This window comes from Lissotriton vulgaris, chromosome 1_1 (genome assembly GCF_964263255.1).
Source record: "Lissotriton vulgaris chromosome 1_1, aLisVul1.2, whole genome shotgun sequence".
In the NCBI taxonomy this organism is placed as follows: Eukaryota; Metazoa; Chordata; class Amphibia; order Caudata; family Salamandridae; genus Lissotriton; species Lissotriton vulgaris.
The window spans coordinates 1,281,326,261-1,281,345,062 of NC_141685.1; the positions used below are offsets into that span (position 1 = coordinate 1,281,326,261).

The 18,802-nt window shown below is 48.7% G+C and overlaps 1 protein-coding gene across 1 annotated transcript in view; it reads right to left on the minus strand.

Moving 5' to 3' along the window:
* The window catches only part of LOC147748993 (homeobox protein Hox-B1-like), a 132,870-nt gene that overhangs the window by 54,347 nt on the left and 59,721 nt on the right, over nt 1–18,802 (minus strand). The gene's annotated exons all lie outside the window — the stretch shown is intronic.

Here is an 18,802-nt window from a genome sequence, read left to right on the forward strand (position 1 = left end):
GGCAGTGCTTTATCCAGCAAGGCCAGCCTAATAAGGTACCCCTCATTAAGAAGCAAAAATGGTTTATATGTCAGTGAAAGATGGGCGCACTGCTAGAAATCAAATGCGCATGAGTGTGCAAATTCGCAATCATAGGTGGTGGTGCAACTGGGTGAATGGAAAACCTGTGAAACCACTCAGTGGTCAAACCAGTAAGCCAGTGAGACCCAAACTTATAAAACAGATACCCTATGCACACACACTAGAAAGTACATATAATAATCATTTCATTGGATAAGTACAAAGTCACAAACGGTAAGGTGGCAGAGAGACGAAGAAGTCTTGTGTAGACTCAATTCTTCAGTTCTTTATTTTCATGACAGAGAAACAGCAGCCAGCCGACACGTGTTTCATCGCTCACGCGAATATTCAGGGCTCGAACGCTACTGTATACGCAAAGGAGGTCGCTCTGCCGGTGATACTTCCGACCCGGTGGGGCCCTTGACCGAGTTAAAAGGTAGCAACATTTTTTTGAAGAAGGTCACCTCCAATAAAGTTGCACCTGACAGGACTGTTGAAAAAGATTACGTGTTGACGGTAGGGAAGTCGAAAATTGCAAAAGTCAATCCACTCTCACCAGTCGTGAGTCATATCCATCCAATTTTGTATTTGGAATATAAGAGTCCCGAAATGGTGGTATGGAAGACGAGTTTGAAAAGTGTGAACGGGAAGTGCGCAACGGCATACAAACTTCCCGGGTCACAGTGTTCCTGGTACCAACTTTATTGGAGGTGACCTTCTTCAAAAAAATGTTGCTACCTTTTAACTAAAGATGCATGTAGAGTCATTACCTAAATGAAACTCCTAACAGACAAGTTTCTGTAAAGCACACTGAAACAAAATTCCAAAATAGCCCTCTTATATTGGATTGAGTCTTGTATCCTAATTGATTGAAACCTGTATGTCTAACTAGAACTCTTCCAACCTTTCCGGCTGACACCAGTTTGCTCACATGGGTACATACAAGTTGCAAAAGATCTCTATCACCTACAGTGTCCCCCAGGGTTCCATATTATACTGTGTTATCTTCCACCTCCCCATGAATCAGCTTGGTGCTCTACTAACAGATAACTTGCAAACACGAAGAAAAAAACCTCACGGGTCAATGTTTTTTGACGATTATGTAATTGAAAGGAACAAAAACAACAAATGACTTGATCCTAGTAGCATTTCATTCAAAATCATCTTATAGAAATGATAAATGTGGCCATACATAGGTTCAATACACCACAACATACACAGAATAGGAATACGCACAATACAGAATTCTTATGTGCACAAAAGACATTTACAAAAAATAGAGTGATACAAAAGCAAGTTAGGTATAAAAAAGATATATATATATATATAAAAAGATATATGCCAACACCTTCTTTTTGTGATAATGGGCAATTAAATTAATGTATTTGCAGTACGGGTAGATTATTTGAAGGAATTGTCCATTTGTTCTTTACACCAAAGGATGAATCGGGGGTAATTGGCTGTGCAATTCTGGAAAGGACTTGGTATCCTATCAGCCTTTTCAAAACAGCTACCTGTTATTCATTATAGAGGTGTTGACACGTTTCAACCTGGAATGATTAGAGTCTTCTCAGAAAAATATAGGGGCATATTACCAAGCAATAGCGATAATTATCGCTATTGCTTGGTTAGCGTGAAAAAATTATCGCTGAGCTGCTGCGATTTTTATCGCAGATAAACCTTGGTATTACCAAGGTTTATCGCAAATGCGATAAAAATCGGCCGCAATGCATGAATATCGCTGAAAAGTCAGCGATATTCATGCATTAGTGAGCTAATGCTCTTAGCCATGCTTTCCACCTCCCATTGGATAACATGGCTAAGAACTGCTCAGGGCAGGTGATAGCTTTTGGAGATATTCGCGCTTAGCGCGAATATCTCCAAAAGTTGGTAATAGGAGATAGCGATGTTAGCGACTGTTTCCAGTCGCTAACATCTTGGCACGCCCACTTTGCATGTCATTAGTGATAAATATCACTGACATGCAAAGTGGGGCCCAAGATGGTCGCTATCTAATACTAGCTGTCGCTAACTGGTGTTAGCGACAGCTAGGTAATAGGGAGATAATTTTATCTTCACTTTTTTGGCTTTTAAAGGCAAAAAAGCGGAGATAAACCCCCTTGATAATATGCCCCAATATACTTGACTGGCCTTGCACTTGAACAAATGCGTCTAGCTCCCCAATGAACGAGTGTCCAGGTATGCTGTCTTGAGAGGGTTGATCACTTTGCAATGTGGCTTAGCTTAACAACTAAACACACTTTACATGAATTTCCTTTGAAGTACTCTCCCAAGAAACATCTTTCAAAGAGACTATTATTTATCTTAAAACAGTTTTGCTTCATACAGTCCTGGTGAGCTGAAGGATGTTGAACGATGGCATGCCCTGTGCATAACAAATGTTTATGTGGTCTGGAAAAGATGTTTCACAGTCAGTGGAGCAGCTTGAGGATTCTGGTATTCTGTTGTATTGTATTGTATTGTAATTGCATTTATATATTGCTTACTACCCCTGACGAGGCGTCAAAGCGCTTTTTCGGCGAGTAGCATGCTACTCTGGAACCGATACAGCGTTAGTGGTGAATTAGATAGTGAAATATGAAAGTAATTTGAGTTGTGGATTTGTTAGTCAGTTATATGGATTGAGAAGGATCGTGAATGGGTAGAAGAGGTAAAAAGGTTGGTGTTTATATAGCGCTTGCTACCCCTGATGAGGTGTTTAAGTGCTATTTCGGTGATTAGCATGCTACTCCGGAACCCATAAAGGATTAGTGGTGAATTAGTGTAGTGAACTATGAAATACATTTCAGTGATGGACATGCTAGTCTGTTATTTGGATTGTAAAGGATAGTGGAGGGATAGAAGAGAAGGATTTAAAAAAAAGTTTTGATTGTTTGTTTTGGAGCTCATAGCAGTAGGAGGATGCTTGGGATGAGTAAAGGGGGTGGAGGGAGATGGGTATAAGGGAGGTGGAGGGGGATGAGTCAGAGGGATTCTCTTATACTGCTACCCATTTGTTTTGAGAGGGACTCTACTCACCAGGCACTTTCTTCTCTGGACTTTCACGCTGCCCTACCTCCGCTGCTGACGAGACGTCCCACTGGTGAAGACGCGGGTGGTCTCGGACTACCAGTCCCGGTATCCTCGGCAGGCGCTCTCCGCGCGGCGTCATCCACAAGCGCCAGGAGGCGCTTAAAAACGCGCTGAGCCTCCCGCAGTGCAGGATTCTCTTATACTGCTGCCCATTTGTTTTGAGAGGGACTCTACTCACCGGGCACGTTCTTCTCTGGACTTTCACGCTGCCCTACCTCCGCTGCTGACAAGACCGTCCCGCTGGTGAAGACGCGGGCGGTCTGGGACTACCAGTCCCAGCATCCTCGGCAGGCGCTCTTCCGCTGCGTCATCCACAAGTGCCAGGAGGTGCTCCAAAACGCGCTGAGCCTCCCGCAGCGCGGGACGCGTGCGGGCCAGGGGCGGGCCCGTCCTCGCCCGTCATAGCCAGGAGTAGGCAAGGCGGGGCCACTCCTTCAATTTGGACTCTTAGTTCTCCCAAGGACTCGGTTAGGAGCATTTTTGGAATTTAATTGATATTCATTTAGTAATGTATTGATTGTTTTATTTTGTGTTGAGCAATGGCCGATAAACGTAAATTTACCGGGCCTAAGGTGGGGGGAGGGGGTGACAGGCACGCGAGATGCTTTTATGTCAAGGGCTGAATCTGTTCTTCAGCGTGAAATCCAGCTAACAGAGAAAAGACTCTCTTTGGGGTCTATGTGGGACAAAAAAGATCATCCCTGGGGGCCATTAGAACAGCCAAATAACCAGTAGCTGTCCCGCAAATTATGTTGATCTCTAGTACAGAGGCAGCCGAAGCAGGTGGTGGATGTATGTCTGGCATGGTTTTAACTCCTGATTTAGGGTCCCCAGAGGTGGTGAGTTCGAATGCTGTGGATACTACCCACTCCCCAAGAGCGAGCTCCTATGGGGTTTTGGCGGGTTCTCCTCAAGTGCTTTATCTAGACACCCCCGCTGTTTCTGTTCCACCTCAAGCACCTTCTACGAGTTCAATCTGGGAAGACAGAGGGGACCGAGTTACTAGATCTAAAAGACCTGTCAAAGATAATGAAGGGGTGGGAAGTGTAATTAAATTGGGGCCTGGCATTAATAATGAGGGAGGAACCGGGGAACCACCTGCTAAGTGCACCAGGGGTGGGTTTGCATTGAGGGCCAAAGCAAACACTAAAGATAAATCCAAATATCAAACCACAGGGTCAAGTGGGAAGTCATCCCTGAAACTCGACAATGGCGCGCCTTTTGTTGTCAATTCTGACACGCCGTTGTTGGCGCAGACGAACTCGCCCCTCTGAGGATCCCGCCCAGCAGACCCGGCAGTAAGAGAGCCCCATGGTTCACCGACGAACTCAAGAGCTCCAAGAAGAACTGCCGAGCCCTCGAGAAAGCCTGGAGAAAGGAACCCACGCCGGACAACAGGACCACCCTCAAGCTCGCCACCCGGAAACACCACCAACTTATCCACACCGCCAAGAAAACGGCTTTCAAGAACCGACTGGACAACAACGCACACAACTGCAAGGAACTCTTCAACATCGTGAAAGAGCTCTCCAACCCCAACGCCGGAAACAACGACATCACCCCATCGCAAGACCTCTGCAACTCCCTTGCCTCCTACTTCCACAACAAGATCGCGGACATACACAACAGCTTCAGCACTCAACCGACGCACACCACGACCGCAGCAACGCCACCCACCACCACCCTCCGCGCCTGGACCCCGGTCAACACCGAAGACACCGTCCACATGATGAACTCCGTCCACTCCGGATCTCTGACCGACCCCTGCCCTCACCACGTCTTCAACAAAGCCGACGCTGTCATCGCACCCCACCTGCGGGACATCATCAACACCTCATTCGACACCGCCACCTTCCCCGAGAGCTGGAAGCACGCCGAACTCAGCGCTCTACTCAAGAAACCTACAGCAGACCCCACCGAACTCAAGAATTACCGCCCCATCTCTCTACTCCCGTTCCCAGCCAAAGTCATCGAGAAGACCGCCAACAAACAGCTGGCCGCCTTCCTCGAGACGAATGGATCCCTCGACCCATCGCAGTCCGGATTCCGTGCCAACCACAGCACCGAGACTGCCCTCATCGCCGCCACCGACGACATCCGAGCCCTGATGGACAACGGAGAAACAGCGGCCCTCATCCTCCTAGACCTCTCCGCGGCTTTCGACACGGTCTGCCACCGCACCCTAGTGCAGCGCCTCAGCAACGTCGGAATCCAGGAGAAGGCACTGGGATGGATCGTCTCCTTCCTCGACGGAAGAACACAGAGAGTCCGCCTACCACCGTACAAGTCAGAGGCCACCGAAGTCATCTGCGGCGTCCCTCAAGGATCCTCGCTGAGCCCTACTCTCTTCAACGTCTACATGAGCCCCCTCGCGGCCATCGCACGCCAACACAACCTCAACATAATCTCCTACGCCGACGACACCCAGCTGATCCTCTCCCTGACCAACGACCCCGCCGCTGCCAGAGCCAACCTGCACGAAGGGATGAAAGAGGTAGCCGAGTGGATGACGACGAGCCACCTGAAACTGAACTCAGATAAGACGGAGGTCCTCATCCTGGGCTCCTCGCCCTCCGCCTGGGACGACTCCTGGTGGCCCCCCGCCCTGGGCACTGCACCCAAACCGACGAACCACGCACGCAACCTGGGCTTCATCCTGGACTCCTCCCTCTCCATGACCAGGCAAGTCAACGCCGTCTCCTCGTCGTGCTTCAACATCCTGCGCATGCTTCGGAAGATCTTCTGGTGGATCCCCACGGAGACCAGGAAGACCGTCACCCAGGCCCTCGTCACCAGCCGACTGGACTACGGCAACGCACTCTATGCCGGAACCACCGCCAAGGTCCAGAAGAGACTCCAGCGCATCCAGAACGCCTCAGCCAGACTCATCCTCGACGTCCCACGACACAGCCACATCTCCGGACACCTAAGAGACCTGCACTGGCTCCCGGTCAACAAGAGAATCACCTTCCGCCTCCTTACCCACGCTCACAAAGCTCTCCACGACCAAGGCCCGAGCTACCTCAACAACCGCATCAACTTCTACGCTCCCAAACGCCACCTCCGATCTGCCAGCCACGCCCTCGCCGCCGTCCCACGCATCCGTAGAGCCACTACAGGAGGAAGGTCCTTCTCCTACCTGGCCGCCAAGACCTGGAACTCCCTCCCGGCCGACCTGCGCCTGACCCAAGACCACCTCTCCTTCAGGAAGAAGCTCAAGACCTGGCTGTTCGAGCAGTAGCGGAGCCCCCCCCCCCAAGCGCCTTGAGACCCTACGGGTAGGTAGTGCGCTCTATAAATGTCTTTGATTGATTGATTGATTGATTGGACCACGGAGGTAATCTGGATTACTGGAAGCCTCTGGAGACCCTAATTACTGTACTTTTAGCACCCCTATGGAATAAACTACGGGCAATTGAGGGAAAACTGTCTCTCCTCTCACAGGGTGTATAAACGATGGCAACTTCAGAGGTGACTAGGGCCCATAGGAATGCTGTAGGGGGGGTCTGGGTTCTGTGGTGCCTGACAGGTCAAATACTTGTGGCCTTGCTGAAACTCGAAATAGAGATTTGGTTTATGGGGTGGTGGAAAATTGTCCTCTCAATGTGCGCACAGATAGTCTGTCTGTGCTGCATGCTTTGCCAGGCCCAGGGGGGCCAATCCCGCAATTGTGTTCAGGTCTCCAAGGGACGGGCGGGCAGGCAAATATGGCTCGATTAGGCTTTCAGACCATGCCTATGCCAGAGGTTCCACAAAGGGTATTAATGGCTGAACCAGCCCATCATAGACATGGCTTTAGACCTATACATCATATGACTACCAAGCCAGCATGTGATATTCTAAATCTGCCACCGGCGGCTTGCCCCCTTGTTGTGGTCCTGGCTGGCGTCCCCTCGCTAAGACCTGATCAAACCGAATCTTGGACCCAATTGAGGATTAAAACTGTTGACTGGTTTCCTAGACACAAAGGCTTTAGGGTAGCCATGCTTAATAACATCATAATGGTGCGTAGAGTAGCGTGGGTGGGGCAGTCCCCAAAGAATATAGGGGGGACTGCGTGGTTGTCAACTTTCGAAGCCCAGCAATTGCCCAAATGATCCTAAAGACCGAGGATCACTGCCCTTTATCTGCCACTTCTATTTGGGCTTTGCCACTTGGTTATTTTGATAAACCCCCACTGAGAATCCCGAGGGAGAGAGTTTCATTCACACCGGTCGCAAACATGTTTGAGGCCTTGTCTGGTCTAGACACCCTTGACTGACTGATTTCCGCCAACATAGCGGATATATTAAATTTAGGGGAAAGGGCAGATGAAGTAACATCAATCCCCCTGCCTAACCTTTCAACGGTAATTACCTCTCTGGCTGTAGAGCCTTGTTCCATTTACCTGGCTCCCCTAATCTTAATATTAACTCCACTTGGTGTTCACCCACGGGAGCTTTCTTAAAAGTTCTATCGTGGATTATAGCTGGGCTTAGGGCCAAAAGGGGAGACAGTCATTGGGAGCAGTATCTTGCTAGTTTTCATATTATAGCCCTACAGGAAACATGGGATTCCAAGGAATCGTATTTCTTGGACGGATTCTCAACGTTCTGCAAACATGCCATACCGTCTTGTATGGGGAGAGCTAGTGGGGGGCTTTTGCTGTTACTTAATTTTAAATTATCATACAAAGCTAAGCAAATAGACTCATACTCTCCCAACATTTTGGCAGTAGAACTAACAGGGACGAATGTACTGACCCTATTAGTGGTCAATTTTTATAATTCTTTTACTACTTTTACTAGAAGTGATGATTTAGAGCATTTAAGATCTCTAACTGCCCTTTTGACTGATTATGAAACAAAGGTTGATATGTATTATCATATACTAGTCCTGGAAGATTTTACTACCCATGTTTGTCCCACTAATTGTTTCTCAAAATTGTGTCCCGCAGGGTCTAACGCACTTCGAACATACTCCTTCTGGGACCTTTCTAGAGAGTCTTTTATCGAACCATAACTTGATCTGCCCATCTCAGCTGGACACGTCTCCCCCCCATACCTACATATATTGGACAGGGCCGTCATAGTACCATTGACTGTATTCTAGTCTGTGGATCTCTGATGGACTTGTTAGGCACACTTAATGTAACATATAATTGCCTAAGTGATCATAACCCACTTACATTCAATATTAACATTTTGGTTACTGATAAACTTAGACCCATGGCCCATGTAACTAACTCTAATATTGCCACAAAAGATCGATCCCGTAGGCTTAGATGGGAATCAATCACTCCTGACAGTTTTATTGAAAACTTAACCACTGACTGTGGAGGGGAGTTTGGTATCTGTATAGACCAGGACTCCAATCCATTTCTAGTCCTAGGTGCGTTTGATCGAATTACAAGGCAAGTGGCAGCCAACTTGACGGTGCCTTGTAAATCTAGGCCTCCAAGACATAAAAAATGGTTTGATGACACTTGTTCGAGTGCCCATAAAGCACTCATGGAGGAGCTTACGGTGAAACCTAGATCCGCTGACAGGGTTAAGCACGCCAGGAGGGCCTATAAAGCTGCAATGGAAGGAAGGAAGAAACAATTAAGAGCGAAGGCTTGGGATGAGCACACCCAAGCTAGTGTTTTGTCAAACAGCTCTAGATTTTGGAGTGTGGTGAATAGTCCCACATTTGATGAAATATCTAACGTCGCTTTAGATTGTCTCATCCCCCTGAGAACTGGGTCCAACATTTTGGGGGCGTTTATAGTGATGCGAGTCATCGAACTTCGCCTTTGAGAGTTGACAGCGGCTGTGCTCTCAATCCTCTGTTCTTTACCGTGGATGAAGTCACAGAGGCGATTGAGTCAACATCAAGGGGGCCTGACGGAGTTCCGGCTGACCTTTATAGAGCAGATCCTATCTTATGGGCTAAAATTTTAACTCGTGTTTTTAATGCAGCCTCCCAAGTTGGCTTTCCCCTGACATGGGCCAAAGCGGTTATAGTTCCAATTTTTAAAAAGGGAGCCAGAGATGATCCGGCATGTTATAGGCCTATTTCACTTCTGGACTCCGCGGCCAAAAACTTGGGGAAAGTTGTCCTAGCCAGCCTAACGGATTGGTTAGATCAAAATAGTAATATCTCAGATCTCCAATGTGGTTTCAGGCAGGGCAAAGGTACTTTCGGTAAATGTCTTAATCTTCATTTAATAATTGGAAAGTACACGGTCGCAAACCATGGGGATCTCCATCTGGCCTTTATGGACCTATCCTCAGGCTTTGACCTTGTTAATCGATCAAAATTGTGGGCTACCCTGCATAGCATTGGTTTAGATGCAGATGTGATTTCTTTCCTGTCGGCCATTCATGAGAACTCCACAGCCGCAGTACGTTATAATCAAGAAGGTAGTCTCACAGATTCCTGGGGGTTAGACAGAGGTGCATTTTAGCACCCCTGTTGTTCACACTCTACATCAATAAATTAGGGTCCGCCTTGACTTCCAGTTGTAAAGACACCCCAAGACCCGTTACAAAAATGATTCCCGCATTGCTCTATGCGGACGACGCAGTCTTGGTGGCAAGGACCTCGAGAGGGCTGCAAACTCTTTTAGACTGTTTTATTGATTTTATGGACTCTCTGGATTTGGGCACAAATTTTAAAAAAGTCACACTCTGAGGCGCTAGGGGGCGCACAGCGGAATGGCTGCCTAGCTGTGCAGCTCCGCCGGGCGAATTCTAAAATCGCCGGTATAATGCGCTAAATCAGATCACCGTGGGGAAACGAGCACACAGACGGCGTGGGAGCAGGTCGGGCGTACGAAGAGCGTGTAGAGAGGACCCGGACCGCGCTAGATTCACCGCACGATCCGTGGGACCCGGCGAGTTCCGCGATCCAACATGGCGGGTGGCGCTCGGCCGGCGCCGCTTGAGGACTGAGCGAGCCAGCACCTCCCGGAGCAGCGATCTACAATGCGGGGTGAGTCGGGGACGGAGGCGCTCCTTCCGTGAGGGTGCCGCCTGCAATAAATGTCCGGCAAGATCTGAGGCACCGCACGGGCATGAGGAGGCGGCGCTAGAGGTGCGAGACAGCTGCGGCGTGCGTTACCGGACATGGGGGCCCCTGAGAGCGACTGAGCAGTGCACACGGACCACCCTGCGCACATTTCTGGAAACCGGGCAGCAACTGTGAATCCCTCAGACGGCTGTTACGTCACAATGCTAGCACCAGCGGCAGTTCCCCTCTGATGCCTTTGGGGACACTACTTAATGCTGAAACACAAAATGGCGGCGCCAGGGCACGAATGTATTCGCAACGTGCCATAAACGTACCTGGACGCTGGGAGGCTGCTCTGCGCGCCGGGGACCACGGTGCCTGCCGCCTTGCGACCCTGCGTGCCATGAAGCTGTAGGTGTCCCTGATTTCTGTCACCTTTGGGTATCGGCCCCCGGGGGACCTCCTGATATCGAACGCCCGGCGCTGGGCCCTCTCGTGGACAGCCGCCATCAACCCTACCTTATCTACAGTGCGGAGGGGTGTCTCAAGCTACAACCGAATGCCCGTTCCATACCTATGTTATAGGCGACACGCATTCCCAACACTACGCGTGGTGGCAGGGGGATCATACGCCTCGCTCCTGGTTCCCATGTAACAATCGGTGACACCTGGGGGCAATGCTGAGACGTCGATGTTAAACAGGCACGTATTTCATCTATACACTTGGCACCATTCACAAGAGATCGGAGCCGAGCACCCTCCTCCCGGTCCTAGGCGCTGCACGCAAACTTCTGGTGACGCAGGAACCGGGGAAATACCAGTCCGACACCCCCCCTATAGTACAACATGGGCAAGCCGGACAAACAACAACCCAAACTAACGTTTGAGGCACGGAAGACGCCGAAGACCCAGACCGGTGCTGCGGAGGAAGACCCGGAGGCTGACTCACACGATGGTAATGTCATGGAAAGCATACTAAAATCCATACAGGCCAACCTACAGGACATAAACAGTAAACTTGATCACTTGACGGGACGAGTGGACAGCATGGCGGCCAAACTCGACAAACAGGGCGAACGCTTGGATACGGCGGAGAACAGGATCTCAGCGGTGGAGGACGAATCACGCACCACGGTGGCCAAATGTACAGGAATGGAGAGAGTTCTTGATGTTATCAAAGCCAAGGCTGAGGAGTTGGAAGCCAGGTCGAAACGTAACAACATACGCATATCGGGTCTGCCAGAATCAACCAACACTGGCCGTATGGAGACCTATGTGGAGCAACTGAGCAAGGACCTGTTTGGCCCCGAACACCTCTCACCACTCTTCATCATTGAGAGAGCACATCGCTCCTTGGCGCCAAAGCCAAAGCCTGGGGCCGCGCCTAGACCGATTGTGGCAAGAGTCCTGAATTACCGCGACAGGGACACCATGCTCAGGCTGGCGAGGGAAAAAGGCGAAATCCATCATCAGGGGAATAAACTTGCATTCTTCCCAGACTTCACGGTCACGGTACAACAGGCACGCAAAGAGTTCAACGAGGTTAAATCCAAACTTCGAGAGTTGCAGATCTCATATGCCATGTTGTACCCCGCTCGCCTGCGAGTCACTTGGGAGGATAAGCCAATTTTCTTCTTGACGCCCAAAGCTGCTATGGCCTTCGTCAAGACCACGGTTGCAAAAGGTAAACGGTCCAATCGTAGAGACAGAAACTACGAGTCAGATTGAAAGGTAAGACTAGCTGATACACGCTGCATTGACTGTGACCACCTGATAAACCTGGGGTTGTGGAGAGGGAGAACCGGACTCCATGCGAATAACGACTCCCAGCATGTGACTCCTATGTATGCAGACCATAGTTGTATGGTGAGGCAATGTCTGCTGGAGACGCCGTGCAGTGTAAGGGCGTGACTTAGACACTCCTGAGACATTTTAGTGCGGTACGCTCAGCAGTGGACCATGACGAACTGCTAAACTGTGCTCTATATTGATATGTCATACTATATAATATCAGGGAGCGGGAGGGGTGGCATGTGTACCACATGATTTCTGCTGTATAACTGTTCCAAGTGCCTATTGCTCAAGGGATGTACAATTGGACTGGTGTTGTCTTAAGGCCCTGGCGATCTATTCACAAAGCACGGATTCGCCCACATCCTTTCAATAGGATGGAGCAATGCGTCCTCGGCAGACCTCCACTAGGGCAGTCCCCGACAAGTTATGTTGTCAATCTTGGTTCTGAGGGTACAATGGCTTCGGCAGAATTGGGTTGCTGAAGTGGGTGGGTACGGGGTTTGTTGTTTTTTGAACTACCTGGGCGATCGAGATGCACTGCCGTACGCCGACGTGCGGATATTATTCAATGGCCGATAATCTACTTCATGATGTTGCGTGATATTGAACTGCACTGTATGGGGGGGGGGCGGGTTTCATGTGGTGCAGGCAGAGCGCCTCGAGGTAAACATGAATAGAAATAGCTTGAAATTAATAACGTGGAATGTAAGGGGCCTCACCAATCCCAAAAAGGTCAGACAGGTTTTTGCATGTCTTGATAGGCACCACATAGACATAGCATTGCTTCAGGAGACCCATGTAGACCCCAAGGTGCATAGACCTATTGGCACGCGTTGGGCAGAGTCGAACTACTCGGCGGCATACTCCTCCTATTCCAGAGGGGTTATGACGCTGGTCAAAAAAGGCACTAATTATAAAATCACTGAATCAAAGGAGAGAGGGAGGACTAGGTAAGCTAGTCTGAATCCCCGCTTTTATATATCAAAAATCAAGAAAGACTAGCTAGGTTTTTTACAGGTAAGACTCAATGGAGTACGTATGTCAAGGAAACCAGTAGGTTTTTTAGAAAGCCCTCACCCACCAACCTAGTTGGTGGCATGCTTCATCATCGGGCCCACCACAGTGGCACCTAACGTGCCCCGGGTGTGCTTCGACGCCAGATTACTGCGGAGCTGGTATAATTACTGAGTGTGCAGTGTGGTGAGTGTGAAGGTGAAGATTAAAAAGCCGTACAAAAATCCCAGCACCCGAGGGTAAAAACTATTTTAATAAACTGGGTATCTGTTGGCACATTAAAAGGCAGACGGACACGGTGGAGTATGGATTATGACCTCCAGTGTCCTGTGTGGTCTACATGTTTCAGCCTGGCCTTTCTTAATTTAAAACAGGCTTTCCTCAGGACCAAGTGAGTATGTGTGGGGTTATAAAAATAATTTACAGTGAGTGTTTTTGTTTTTATGTGTGGCACGCACTAAGGTGCTATATGGGTGAGAAGGGGATTCCCTCTCGCTTTGACAGTATTTTGCTGTTCAAAGCCTCCTTGGGTCGCCTGGCAGAGAAAAAGACCGAAACTGTCGATCTGGTTCCTCCTTGGACCTGTCGTCCTTCTGCGGCGCCCGGGCGCCGCAGAAGGACGACAGGTCCAAGGAGGAACCAGATCGACAGTTTCGGTCTTTTTCTCTGCCAGGCGACCCAAGGAGGCTTTGAACCGCAAAATACTGTCAAAGCGAGAGGGAATCCCCTTCTCACCCATATAGCACCTTAGTGCGTGCCACACATAAAAACAAAAACACTCACTGTAAATTATTTTTATAACCCCACACATACTCACTTGGTCCTGAGGAAAGCCTGTTTTAAATTAAGAAAGGCCAGGCTGAAACATGTAGACCACACAGGACACTGGAGGTCATAATCCATACTCCACCGTGTCCGTCTGCCTTTTAATGTGCCAACAGATACCCAGTTTATTAAAATAGTTTTTACCCTCGGGTGCTGGGATTTTTGTACGGCTTTTTAATCTTCACCTTCACACTCACCACACTGCACACTCAGTAATTATACCAGCTCCGCAGTAATCTGGCGTCGAAGCACACCCGGGGCACGTTAGGTGCCACTGTGGTGGGCCCGATGATGAAGCATGCCACCAACTAGGTTGGTGGGTGAGGGCTTTCTAAAAAACCTACTGGTTTCCTTGACATACGTACTCCATTGAGTCTTACCTGTAAAAAACCTAGCTAGTCTTTCTTGATTTTTGACTAATTATAAAATAACACGTACAATTGTCGACAGGAATGGAAGATATGTGATTGTGTCAGGTATGTTGAGAGGGCGAATTGTAACGATGGTAAATGTGTATGGGCCTAATATAGATGCTCCAGAATTTTTTCAGGAATTGTGGGACCAACTGTTGGATTTTATTGACACAACGATAATCTGGGGAGGGGATTTTAATGTAGCACTACAGGACTCTGTTGATCGTTCCACTGCTTCCATAGAACCACACAGGAAAGCCAGAGATAAGCTGGGAGACATATTGGTCGAACTTGCGCTCAAAGATATTTGGAGGGTCCAACATCCGTCAGCACCAGGTGCGACACATGTAAACATGTCACACGGTAGCTGGTCCAGGATAGACTATTGGTTGGGGACGGATAGCGCAGTGTTGTGGGCTACACAGATAAAAACGCTCCCGCGCACGCTGTCCGACCATAACCCAGTAGAACTTACACTACAAATACCACACTACACTCCCCCTCCATTCAGCTGGCGTTTCCATGCACAAGCACTATTGGACCCCTTGTACGTGACTACTATAACGAAGGCTATAAAGGAATTCTTCCAGTTAAATGAGGGCTCAGTTGACGACCCATGCATACTATGGGAGGCCTTTAAGGCGACGATTAGGGGCACTTGCATTAGTACGACAGCTGGGATACTTAAAAACATACGGACACAGATAACCAGGCTTGAGCGGGAGGTTTCAGCTCTGGAGAGGGAATACGCACTTACTGGTAATGTGGAACAACTGGGGAAAATTAAGCTTCTCCTCATTGAACATCAGAGATACGCAGAGGATGAACTGAAGTATGCAAACAAGCGGCCATTAGCCAGGCGGTTTGGGGAGGGCGGTAGGCCGGGCAGGATACTAGCGAGGAAAATATGTATGGGGAGGGACTCACAGTTCATCACCCAAGTACAAGACGAGGATGGCATTCCACATACATAACCCGGGGAAATACTTGATAGCTTTGTACGTAACTATGCAGACCTATACACTTCCCGCCAGCCTGCTCTACCACAAGAAACACGAGACTACCTACATGATATAGCAATAGCGTGGTTGTCCGACAACCAACGTGAATACTTGGCCCAACCGATCACGGTGGAGGAGGTTACCGCCATTATACATGCATTGCCGAACGGGAAAGCTCCGGGGCCCGACGGCTATACATGTGAATTTTACAAGGCTTTCGTTGACATCCTTGCCCCTCACATGGTTGAAATGTATAGCGCAGCCTTTGACCAGGGGGTGCTACCACCATCTCTACGCGAGGCGGTGATTATCACACTCCTAAAACCTGGCAAGCAACCGGACCGTTGCGAGTCATACCGTCCCCTATCCCTTTTAAATGTCGACTCTAAAATTTTAGCGAAACTGTTAGCTGATCGCTTACAGCCCCAAATGACGAACCTGATACTCCCAGATCAGGCAGGGTTTATACCAACACGTGCCACTTCCCACAATACGAGAACCTTGTTTGCACTATCACACTATCTTAACCCCCAGACGAAAGCGGTGGCCGTCATGCTTGATGCAGCCAAAGCTTTCGACTCCATCGAATGGTCCTACATAAACACGATATTACAGAGAATGGGATTTCCAGCTCGGTATATATCTTGGGTGACTCTACTATACACGAGACCAGTGGCTAGAGTGCGTGTAAATGGATACATATCAGTGCCTTTCCATATTGCTAGAGGGACCAGACAGGGTTGTCCTCTGTCGCCTTTAATATTTGCATTGGCCCTAGAACCACTCGCGTGCATGATTAGGCAGACACATAACCACTCTGCTCTGCATTTCCCCGGGAGGCCCCCGCATATTTCGTTATATGCTGATGACATGCTGCTCTATGTGAGGGACCCGGAACAAAATCTTAGCCCATTACTACGTGAGTATGTAAAATTTGGACGCCACTCTGGGCTACAGATTAACTGGGAGAAATCACTAATCATCCCACTTACTGACTCCACCACACCGCATTCCCCTGACTTTCCGCTGGACTGGCAGACAGACCCCACGCGCTATCTGGGCATATGGTACAGCCGGGACCCCGAAGAAGTGATCAGGACGAACTATGGAAGAGCGATTACAGAGTTGGAGAGTAAAGTGGCTAGATGGATACAGCTGCCGCTATCCTTAGCCGACAGAATTGCAATAGTTAAGATGAATGTGCTTCCGAAGTTTTTGTATCTATTCAATAATATACCAATCACACCACCCAAAGCAGTCTTCAAGCACATAACATCCCTAGTACTCAAGCTCGTGTGGCCGGGTAAGCAGGCACGCATTGACCTGCACACGTTAACGCTACCCTATGACAAGGGGGGGTTTTGTGTGCCAGACTTTCGGCTCTACTATCTCTGTGCGCAGGCCCAATACGCGGTGCACTGGTACCATCCCACCCCTTATCTCACCCATACGGCGGTAGAGGAGGGCGATGCGGCACCGGTTCCTTTGAACGCGATAGTATCACACAAACGTCCGCCATTACACTCAAAAGATAATAACACGGTTGACACCACGGCCCGCGCATGGAGAACACTAGGGAGGATGGCACATAAGCTGCCGCTCTACGCCCCGGCACTCCCACTGCATTTTCACCCGTGCATATCTGTGGCTAACGAAAAAGTGGGAATGGACATACTGAAAAATATAGGCATAGACACTTTTGGGGATCTATATCACGAGGGAGCTTTCTGCACAGCCGACGATCTGACATATGTCAGCAACCCGACCCTCCTTTTCCGGTTCACACACTTTAGACTGCAGAAGGCGATTCAGGAATTGTATCCAAACTACCCAGAAGAGCCCCCCACTTTACAATCGTTACAATTTATAATTACCACTTCGAACACTTCCCATATGGTTTCTAGACTGTACAAGGTGGCACAAAGTGAGCTCCCACATGATACTGACAAGGCCCGGCAAAGGTGGAACGACTCGCTACCGGAAGCACTAACTGAACGTGAATGGTCTGTCGCGTGTACGCTCCTTAAATTGCTTACTTCAAATGGCAACCTGCGCATTACACACCTGAAGTACTTACATCAAACATACCACACACCACACCGGTTGCATAGATTTGGGCTACGGGACGACGCCAGGTGTAGGCGATGTGGATACGATGGGGCGGACTTTGTCCATTTAGCTTGGCATTGTCAGAGGATAAATGCATTTTGGGGCACGGTCACGACCACTCTGAGTGATATGGTGGGGATCGAAGTGGAATGTACAATGAAAAACTGTTTGTTGGGACTGTTGCCCGGTGTTAAAGCGGGGAAACGTAAGTTTTGCGCTGTGGCTTTGTTAATTGCTAAGAGACAAGTATCCAAGTACTGGGAAGGGAAGAAGGTCCCAGATTCTAAAACATGGCTAACGGATCTGACTTATTGTAGGGACATGCTACAAACCTATGAAGAGGAACTGCCCAGACGCTCACGCTCTAAGAACTATTGGTGTTATTTGACTGACTATCTATTGACCGTTGAGGGGGATGATGAGGAGGTATAATGCTGCTTGACTTTATGTGATTAACCCCCTGAAGAAAGGGGTCTGATATGTTTTTCTTTACACAGCTCAATGTCCTAGGCCTGTACTACACGCATTTATACCATGCTACACACAGAGGATGTCGGAGTGTAGAATTGCCCAGGGGTTCTCAGGTTGATGGTTATACATGTTCTGTTAAAAAAAAGGGGCTCAACACCCCCCAAAAATGAAGTTGCATGTTCAGCAGCAGTCAGCTGGTTCCGCATGAATGCGATATATTGCTGCTACGTTACTAAAGGTACGCCGCTGGACCCCCGGGTTGCCAGCTGTAAGGCTGTGTTGCTTTCTGATGCTGAGATTCTACACCTCGCGGCCGGCCCCAGGGTTGTAGGCCAAAGGCTGTGTCAACTATGCCTAAGACACGACAATAAAGATCTTGTTGAACTTCAAAAAAAAAAAAATCACACTCTATGTCCATTGGCTCTGGTAGAGCAAGGAAGGCTAAATTCTATTGTAAGAAGATGGAATTAACTAAGGTCCCCGCTTTCCCATATTTGGGGGTTCTTTTTGATGACAGGCGCACGTGGTTAAAGTAACCCCTAAACAAAAGGAACACACTAGCTAGAGCATCGGGGGCTATTGTAGAATTTGCTAAAAGAATTGTCTCTAAACCGCTCCCACGGTCGCAAGCTATATAATAGGTGCAATCAGGTATAGGAATAGGCTCATGGAACTGTAGAGTGGACTGTGTTTTAAATGAGGTTATTTATTTATTCATATAATCAAAAGGGTAGGGAGGAGGAATTAATGTCCACTTATTTCCCCAGGTAGGTATAAGGATAATCAAGTGGAAGAAATGGACACTTGTAACAATTCTAAACCATTGGTTTAAAAATACTATGGTATCCTCAAAAAACTCAATGTGTGCTGGTAGTGCGGTATATTTCTTTCATCCGCCCCTACATTGTAGTTTTTGGCAGTTATCATGGGATACCATAGAGAGTGGTGGGTGCCTGCCTCATCCAGAGGCTCCTCTGGTCTAGATTGCAGTGTCCAGGGATGAAAAAAGGGGGGGGGAGTGCAAAATAAGAAAAGGATAAAATAAGATCG